Source organism: Mandrillus leucophaeus, unplaced genomic scaffold, assembly GCF_000951045.1.
Source record: "Mandrillus leucophaeus isolate KB7577 unplaced genomic scaffold, Mleu.le_1.0 Scaffold228, whole genome shotgun sequence".
In the NCBI taxonomy this organism is placed as follows: Eukaryota; Metazoa; Chordata; class Mammalia; order Primates; family Cercopithecidae; genus Mandrillus; species Mandrillus leucophaeus.
The window spans coordinates 780,688-790,914 of record NW_012102343.1 but is presented as its reverse complement, the minus strand read 5'-3'; the positions used below and the strand labels follow the sequence as shown (position 1 = coordinate 790,914).

The following is a 10,227-nucleotide window of genomic DNA, read 5'->3' as shown; positions in this document are numbered from 1 at the left end:
TTTTTTTTTAAATATAGTCTTGCTCTGTCAAGGCTGCAGTGCAGTGGCATGATCATGGCTCACTGCAGCTTTGACCTTGATCAAGCAATCCTCCCATCTCAACTTCTCCAACTGGCTGGGACCACAGGTGGGCACCACCACACCTGGCTAATTTTTTTTTTATTTTTTGTAGAAACCAGAGTCTTGCTGTGCTGTCCAGGCTGGTTTTGAACTCCTGGGTTCAAGTGATCCTCCTCCTTTGGCCTCCCCAAATGCTAGGATTCTAGGCATGAGCTACCACGCCCAGCCAGTAAACACATTTTTTAAAGTTAAAAGGAGGCCGGGTATGGTGGCTCACACCTGCAATCCTAGCACTTTGGGAGGCTGAGGTGGGTGGATTGCTTGAGGTCAGGAGTTCAAGACCAGCCTGGCCAACATGTGAAACCCGCATCTACAAAAATACAAAAAAAAAAAAAAGAAGCCAGGCGTGGTGGCACACGTCTGTAATCCCAGCTACTGGGGAGGCTGAGACAGGAGAATCACTTGAACCCAGGAGGCAGAGGTTGCAGTGAGCCGAGATCGTGCCATTGCACCCCAGCCTGGGCAACAGAGCAAGACTTCATCTCAAAAAAAAAAAAAGGTTAAAAGGAAAAGGTGAAGTTAGTGTGTCTTTGTTGTTAAGAGTGTCTTACTCTGTCATCCAGGCTGGAGTGCAGTGGCTTCAACACAGTTCCCTGCAGCCTCGACTTCTGGGGCTTAAGTTATCCTCCTTCCCCAGCTTCCTAGGTGGCTGGGACCACAAGGTGCACACCACCTTGCCTGGCTAATTTTTTTTATTTTTTCTAGGGATGAGATCTTCCTATATTGCTGAGGCTAGTTTCAAACTCCTGGATTTACGTGATCCTCCCGCCTCAGCCTCCCAAAGTACTGGAATTACAAGCATGAGCCAAGGTATTGGCAATGAATTAACAATTCATTTTCTTTTAAAACAATATACCATTTTGACAGGAACTCAATATCGAAATATCATTTTGCCAGGCGCAGTGGTTAACACCTGTAATCCCAGTACTTTGGGAGGCTGAGGTTGGTGGATCACTTGAGGTCAGGAGTTTGAGACCAGCCTGGCCAACATGGTGAAACCCCGTCTCTACTAAAAATACAAAAAATTAGCCAGGCGTGGTGGTGCATGCCTGTAATCCCAGCTACTCGGGAGGCTGAGGCAGGAGAATCACTTGAACCTGGGAGGCGGAGGTTGCAGTGAGCCAAGATCACGCCACTGTACTCCAACCTGGTGACAGAGTGAGACTCCATCTTTAAAACAAAAAAAAAAAATTATTAATGAGAAGTTTTACATTCCTTTTTTATACCAAGTCTTCAAAATCTGGCATGCATTTTACACTTAAAGCACATCTCAATTGGGATTAGCCACATTTCAAATACTGCACAGCCACATGTGGCTGGTGGCTTCTATTTTAGCAGAGATAGCATGAACTCCATGTAATGCATGGGTGTGCTTTATGGATCCAGTCTTCTGATGAACATGAAGGTCATTTCCATCTTGTGCTGATTAAACCCCGCTACGGTGGGTAAGCTTGTACATGCATAATTTTCCACATGTACAAGTATAGCTGTACCTTCAAATTGTATGTGTAATAGTAATTTGTATAGATCTTGCAAATTTCCCCACTTAGAAGTTATACCAGGCCAGCCAGGCACGGTGGTTCACACCTCTAATCCCAGTACTTTGGGAGGCTGAGGCGGATGGATCACCTGAGGTCAGGAGTTTGAGATCAGCCTGGCCAACATGGTGAAACTCTGTCTCTACAAAAATTACAAAAATTAGCTGGGTATGGTGGCATGTGCCTGTAATCCCAGCCACTCGGACGATTGAAGCAGGGGAATCGCTTGAACCTGGAAGGTAGAGTTTGCAGTTAGCCAAGATCGCACCACTGCACTCCAGCATGACTCCAGAGCAAGATTCTGTCTCAAAAAAAAAAAAGTTATACCAAATTTCTTTCCCAAAAACAGTATGAGAGTACAATTTCCCCACCCTGTCAGTATAATGTGTTATCAAAGGGTTTTATAATCTTTGCCAATCATAAGTGAAAAATTATTCCCTCAGTATAGCTTTTTGTTGTTGTTGTTTTTCTCAGTATAGTTTTAATTTACATTTTTTAATTATGATAAAAGAGCATTTTTCATATATGTAAGAGCCTTTTAGACTGGTGTGGTGGCTCACACCTGTAATCCCAGAACTTTGGGATGTCAAGGCAGGAGGACTTGAGCCCAGGAGTTCAACACCAGCCTGAGCAAGACAGTGAGACCCTGTCTCCACAAAAGTAAAAAAGAAACAATTAGCCAGGTGTAGTGGCATGCGCCTGTGGTCCCAAATACTTGGGAGGCTGAGGAGTTCAAGGTTGTAGTGAGCTATGATTACACCACTGCAATCCAGTCTGCGTGACAGAGTGAGACCCTGTCTCAAGGAAAAAAAAAAAAGCCATTTATGTTTTTTCTTTTGAATATCCTATGCCCATTTTGCTATTGGATTATAGCCCTTTTTCTTATTGATTTGTCAGAGCTTTGTATAGTGTGTATATATATGTACACATATATGCACATACATACACAAATACATTCACATGTGTATGCACATATACACACGTATACATATATACACATTTGTATGTGTGTGTGTGCATATGTATGTACATATACATGTACATACACATACATACATAGTTTTATTTTGCACAAGCCCTCAGAAATAAATGTAGGATATATTAAGACAGTCCTTGGTTGATGACGGGAATTAGAAATATTTTTTCTGAATTTGTGGTTCCTAGTTGGACTTTGAACCACAGTCCAAACAGATATGGTACAAATCTGTCTTGTCTCTTTTTTTTTTTTTTCCGAAGCAAAGTCTTGCTCTGTCACCCAGGCTGGAGTGCACTAGTGTAATCACAGCTCATTGCAGCCTCGAACTCCTGAGTTCAAGGGATTCTTCTGCCTCTGCCTCTGCCTCCTGAGGAGCAGGAGCATACCACACCCAGGCTGATCTCAAACTCCTAGACTGACATATCTGTCTTTTCTTTAATGGATTTTGGATTTGGTAAATTTTAATTTCCTTTTATTTAAACTGTCAAGATGAGATGTCACAAAATTAAGGGCCTGGTTATTAAGGTGTTCAAACACCAAAATCCCAGTTTCCCAGCAATAACTAAACCAGCTTCCACAAGTAGACATCTTTAGTTACTTGCTTTGAACCAAATTCAGATTTCAGAAGCAGAGGAGTTGGGGGTAATCCTTCACTTATAAAGAGACATGCGGCCAGGTGTGGTGGCTCACGCCTGTAATCCCAGCACTTTGGGAGGCCAAGGCATGTGGATCACCTGAGGTCAGGAGTTCGAGACCAGCCTGGCCAACATGGTGAAAGCCCATCTCTACTAAAAATACAAAAACTAGCTGGGCATGGTGCTGGGCGCCTGTAATCCCAGCTAGCCTGGAGGCTGAGGCAGGAGAATCACTTGAACCCGGGAAGCGGAGGTTGCAGTGAACCAAGAAGGTGCCATTGTACTCCAGCCTGGGCAACAAGAGCAAAACTCTGTCTCAAAATAAATAAATAAATAAATAAATAAAGAGATACACAATAGAAAAGCTTCCTTTAAATAATAAGAGAAGTAATTAACCATGTTTATGTTTAAATGGACAGCTTTCCAGGCGTTGTGTAAGTGGTGGTTCACCTGAACTTGCATCAGCTATTAAAAGCAAGTCCTGTGTTGAGTAGGACATTGATTGGGTGGTGAAGAGTCTAAATTTTGGAGTATGACAGGGTCAGTATTCCAGCTCTGCTCCGTGCGACACGGGGCAAATTACCTGGCCTCCCCAGATCTAATTTCTCACTTAGAAAATGATGGTAACAACCCCAGAGAGGTTGCTGTGAGGATTAAATGGAAAAACTGTGAAATTCTTAGCACAGGTCTAATCATGAAATGCTCAGTAAACAGTGCTGCTATTCAGTTACTCTTTCCCTACTCACCTTCTTTCTACAGAGATTTAAAGAATTCATCCATCTGTAGGCCGGGCGTGGTGGCTCACGCCTGTAATCCCAGCACTTTGGGAGGCCAAGGTAGGCGGATCACCTGTCAGGAGTTCAAGACCAGCCTGACCAATATGGTGAAACCCTGTGTCTACTAAAAATACAAAAATCAGTTGGGTGTGGTGGCACACACCTGTATTCCCAGCTATTGGGAAGGCTGAGGCAAGAGAATTGCTTGGACCCAGGAGGCAGAGGTTGCAGTGAGCCGAGATTGTGCCACTGCACTCCAGCGTGGGCAACAGAGTGAGACTCCATCTCAAAAAAAAGAAAAGGCTTCTCATTCGTTCTGCAACCTATTGTATTCACTATACACAAAGGCCTTAAATCCAATTGCTTCTAGTCTTACTTTCATGACATCATATTCTCCTAGCTTCTTTTATTTTCTTTTTTTTGAGACAGGGTCTTGCTCTGTTACCCAGGCTGGAATGCAGTAGTGCAATCATAGCTCACTGCAGCCTCAAAATCCTGGGCTCAATCGATCCTTCCACCTCAGCCTCCCAAGTAGCTGGGACTACAGGCATGTGCCACCATGCCCAGTGAATTTTTTTCTTATGTTTTGTAGAGATGGTGTCTCACTATTTTTCCCAGGCTGGTCTAGAACTCCTGGGCTCAAGTGATCCTCCCACCACCTTGGCCCCCAAACTGTTGGGATTAGAGACATGAGTCACCATGCCCACCCTGGTTTTTTTTGTTTTCTTTTTTTTTTTTGAGATGGAGTCTCGCTCTGTCGCCCAGGCTGGGGTGCAGTGGCCAGATCTCAGCTCACGGCAAGCTCCGCCTCCTGGGTTTACGCCATTCTCCTGCCTCAGCCTCCCAAGTAGCTGGGACTACAGGCGCCTGCCACCTCGCCCCCCTAGTTTTTTGTATTTTTTAGTAGAGATGGGGTTTCACCGTGTTAGCCAGGTTAGTCTCGATCTCCTGACCTTGTGATCCGCCCATCTCGGCCTCCCAAAGTGCTAGGATTACAGGCTTGAGCCACCGTGCCCGGCCCTGGTTTCTTTTTCTTTTGTTCTTTCTTTCTCCTTCCTTTTTTTCTCCCCCTCCTCCACCCTTCTCCTTTACCCTCTCTTTGCCTCTAACCAGGACTGAGACCTTTACTCCCCGACCAGAGTCCCTTGGTGATTACCAAGAGGTGGGTGACCACTCAGACTCTGGAGTCAGAGCAACCAGAATTGAATCTCAGCTCCCCTACTTCCTAGTTATGGAACTTTAAACAAGCCTGACCCTCAGTTTCCTCATCTGTGAAATGGGGCAAGTGATATCTACTTTACAGGGTCAATGAAATGATCTGATAAAACAGCCATATCACTACTTGTCCCTGAGGAAATAAAACCAGGGAAATATGATTGTCAATTCAAATTACAATTAGTGGTTCATACCTGTAATCCTAGCTGCTGAAGCTAGGAGGATCTGAAGCAAGAGGAACACTTGAGGCCCGGGGTTCAAAGTCAACCTGGGCACCCTAGTAAGACCCTGTCTCAAAAAAAAAGAAAAGAAAAGAAACAAATGGCTGGGCATGGTGGCTCACTCTTGTAATCCCAGCACTTTGGGAGTCCAAGTCAGGGAGATCACCTGAGGTCAGGAGTTCGAAAGCAACCTGGCCAACATGGTGAAACCTCATCTCTACTAAAAATCTAAAAATTAGCCGGGCATGGTGGCTCACACCTGTAGTCCCAGCTACTCAGGAGGCTGAAGCACAAGAATTGCTTGAACCCAGGAGGCGGAGGTTGCAGTGAGCTGACATCATGCCACTGCACTCCAGCCTGGGCAACAGAGTGAGACTCCATCTCAAAAATAAAAATAAATAAATAAAAATAATTAGCTGAATGTGATGGCATGCAACTATAGTCCAAGCTACTCAGGAGGCTGAAGCGGGAGGATCACTAGAGCCTAGGAGTTTGAGGCTTCAGTGAGCTGTGATTGTGCCACTCCACTCCAGCCTGGGCAACAGAGCAAGATTCTATCTCTAAAACAAAAAACAAATTACCATTTGTTAAACATCTACTCTGTGTAGGCATTATACTCAGCTCTGTGGAAGACACACAAAGAGTGAATGCAGTCTTCCAGTCAGCACAGAAAGGTGCATAGCAAGTTCTCAATGGTAAGAGCTCATAATGAGAGCTACCATGACTTGCTATTACTGTGGAAAGGAAGAAGTATTTCTTGAGCCCCTCACTCTTGGGTACTGGTGGTTCTCAGAGATCTGTGCTAAGAGGGCTGTCAGGCTGATGCTGGCTTCTCTGGTCATTTGCAACTCCAATCTAACATTATGCACGGCTGTAAGTCATTTCACTTAGGGGTAAGTGTGAGTATAGATTGGATATTAGAGTATAAGAAGCAATTAATGTGAAATTTGTTAGGAGTGGGTATAGATTGGATATTAGAGTATAAGAAGCAGTTAATGTTAAACTTGTTAAGAGTGAGAACAGTATGATGGTTACATATGAAAATGTTCTAACCTTTTAGACATACATTTGAGAATTTAGGAATAAAACATCAGGGATTTGATTTTTTTTAATCAGGAAAAAAAAGAATATATATGGCACAATGTGATACTTTTCGGATCAGGAGTTCATTATACTGTTTATTCTGAGTGGTTCATTATACCATTTTTCATTTTGGGTGTGTTTAGTAACTATTACAATAAAAAGATGAAAGATTTTCTTTGAGGAGTGAAGTATCACTTTAAAGGAGCAAGGGGGAAGGACACTTGCCTGCAAGCCAGGCTCCCACTTCGGGGAAAAGCAGGCAGCCCAGGTACCGGGGATGGGCAATGTCATCGGTCATCTGGATTACCATCTGCTTGTTTGCAGGGTCTTTGATAGGTGCCCTTGGGGCAATGGGCTTCACAGAGCAGCTGTCCTCAGGAAACTTACCTGGCGAGGGAAGAAGGTTTGTCAATAACTCAGCCCTTCTCCCACCCCAAGGAAACAGGCACAGGTACCCACTAGGGGAACAGCTGGCCCTGAAGCAGTTTCCAGGGCTTGTGGTCCTCCCCCTCCAAGTTTGTTGCATTTCTTCAGCCCTCTCTATTTCATCCATGAAGAGGAAACAAGACTACAAGGCCAAACTCAGGATCTCCCAATCACCCTGCTCTTCCTCTCAGGCCTGGTATCTTTGGGCTTAGTTTACTCCCAACTCCTTTCATCCCCCATTACCACACACAGGCAACCACCTTTATTAGTTTCCTTCCAGAGTTTCTTTTTTTTTTTTTTCTTTTTTTTGAGACAGGGTCTCACTCTGTCACCCAGCTAGACTAAAGTGGCACGATCTCAGCTCATTACAACCTCCGCCTCCCTCCCAGGTTCAAGCAATTCTCCTGCCTCAGCCTCCCAAGTAGCTGGGACTACAGTCATGTGCCACCATGCCCAGCTAATTTTTGTATTTTTAGTAGAGACGGGGTCTCACCATGTTCACTGACTAGTCTCAAACTCCTGACCTCAAGTAATCCACCCACCTCAGTCTCTTAAAGTGCTGGGATGAGAGGCATCGCACCTGGCCCAGAGTTTCTTTTCATCAGTACAAGCAAATACAAAAATACATGCTTCAAGGACAGTATGTTCTGAATAGGCATAAACCCAGCTCAAAGTAAATTCAAAATACAGAAGATTACAAAATGTTCAGGTAAGAGTGAAATAAGTGTGGGAGTTGTTAACATCTAGATAAGATCTAAAGCCAAAGGGGTAAGAAGAGAGGAGAAAAAGAGGAGAGAAAGAAAAAGGACAATCTTCTAGAGTCACCTAGAGGAAAACAGTGAAAAGAATTACCAAGAGGAAACTTTTTTTTTTTTTGAGATGGAGTTTCGCTCTCGTTGCCCACATTGGAGTGCAATGGCGCGATCTCGGCTCACCGCAACCCCCGCCTCCCGGGTTCAAGTGATTCACCAGAAGGGAACATTTTAAGTCAATTATATTACCCACTACTGATGTGTGAATAGATCTATGGGAACTAACCCAGAAATATAGCCAAATTAAAGTGGGATTTCAGAGTTAAATAAATCTTATGAATCCACTTTTGCAAAAATCTATCTACTATATACGTGTGTGTGTGTGTGTATTTAGTGAGTAGAAAGAAGTCTGGAAGACTATAAATGGAGCAAACTAATGGAAAACCCTGGAGAGGAGGTTTGTGGAAAGAGGCTGTTTTTTTTTTTGTTTTGGAGACAGAGTTGCACTCTTGTTGCCCAGGCTGGAGTGCAATGGTGGAATCTCGGCTAACCGCAACCTCTGCCTCCCAGGTTCAAGCAATTCTCCTGCCTCAGCCTCACGAGTAGCTGGGATTACAGGCATGCACCACCATGCCCAGCTAATTTTGTATTTTTAATAGAGACGGGGTTTCATCATGTTCACCAGACTGGTCTCAAACTCCCGACCTCAGGTGATCTGCCTGCCTCTGCCTCCCAAAGTGCTGGGATTACAGGTGTGAGCCACCGCACCTGGCCAGCTTTTTTACCTTGCACACTTCAGTTTTGTTTGCATTTTTGCCATAAGAATGCATTCTTTTTGTAAATAAAGAAGATCTGAGGCTGGGCGCAGTGGCTCACACCTGTAATACCAGCACTTTGGGAAGCTGAGGCAGGCAGATCGCTTGAGGTCAGAAGTTTGAAACCAGCCTGGTCAACATGGTGAAACCCCATCTCTACTAAAGATACAAAAATTAGCTGGGCCTGGTGGTTCATGTCTGTAATCCCAGCTACTTGGGGAGCTATGGCAGGAGAATTGCTTGAACCTAAGAGGTGGAGGTTGCAGTAAGCCAAGACCACACCACTGCACTTCAGCCTGGGCAACAGAGCAAGACCCTGTCTCACAAAAAAAAAAAAAAAAATAGAACATCTGTAAAAGGGGAGAAACTGCTTAAGGCCACCTATATTGAAAATTTCTGAGCCTGTATAGAATGGCAATGAAAATCACTGGCTTTAGAGTTGAATAAACATGGGTTTAAATCCCAGCTGTACTGCATGAACCAGTTAACCTCTCTGAGCCTTAATTCCCTCATCTGTAAAATGTTGATAGAATAATATAAGTTCTTTACAGGACTGTGATAAGGATTAAATGAAGAAATACAAGTCAGGCATTTAGTACAGTGACTACCATACTCAAAACGCTCAATTAATATTAGTCATATTTTAAAATAGTGATTAGATCAAACTAGCCAATCAGAGGTACGCACTTGGACCACATTTATGTTGACACCTCTAGACCTACTGTCACTGAATTGCTTTTTCTGTGTCATGCTTTGGATCTCCACTGAGGGTTATTGGACGCGTTTGCTACATGGTTTTCCATATTCTATTATCCGGTTATGGTTGTTCTTTCTTGCTCTGTCACCCAGACCGGAGTGCAGTGGCATGATGTCAGCTCACTGCACCCTCCGCCTACCAGGTTCAAGTAATTCTCCTGTCTCAGCCTCCCTAGTAGCTGGGATTACAGGCATGCACCACCACACCCAGCTAATTTTGTATTTTTAGTAGAGACAAGGTTTCACCATGTTGACCAGGCTGGTCTCAAACTTCTGACCTCAAGTGATCCACCTTCCTCAGCCTCCCAAAATGCTGGGATTACAGATGTGAGCCACTGCGCCTGGCCTTTGTGTTATGGTTATTTGGATGCAGGTCTCCACTACTAGATTTCTTTGAAGGCAGGAATCATATTCTTTGTCTTTGTATTCTTCAAGTTATTCAATGGTGATGTGAAGACTGCTACTAGTGTCTACTGCCAGAATCCAATCCACAGACCCACCCTCTGTACCAAGGAGCTCAGAGGTGGGCTGCATGTACCTGGGAGTATGCAAGATGATTCTCAGAAGAACTTCCATGTAGATTATATATTTTCTTTCATTCTTTTCCATTTCTACATTTGTGTTTTACAAGGCACATAATATATTAGTGCATACATATCATTTATAAAGAAATACCCCTATAAGGCCAGGAGCAGTGGCTCACACCTGTAATCCCAGCACTTTGGGAGACCAAGGCAGGCGGATCACGAGGTCAGGAGATCGAGACCATGGTGAAATCCCATCTCTACTAAAAATACAAAAAATTAGCTGGGTGCAGTGGCGGGCGCCTGTAGTCCCAGCTACTCAGGATGCTGAGGCAGGAGAATGGTGTAAACCCGGGAGGTGGAGCTTGCAGTGAGCAGAGATCGCGCCAC

At 44.2% G+C, this 10,227-nt stretch overlaps 1 protein-coding gene across 1 annotated transcript in view; it reads right to left on the bottom strand.

The window, feature by feature from the left end:
• The window catches only part of VRTN (vertebrae development associated), a 72,268-nt gene that overhangs the window by 13,724 nt on the left and 48,317 nt on the right, over positions 1-10,227 (bottom strand). The window contains exon 2 of the mRNA XM_011981516.1: positions 6,790-6,951. The gene's annotated coding sequence lies outside the window, so the exon portion shown is untranslated. The remainder of the gene's footprint in view (positions 1-6,789; positions 6,952-10,227) is intronic.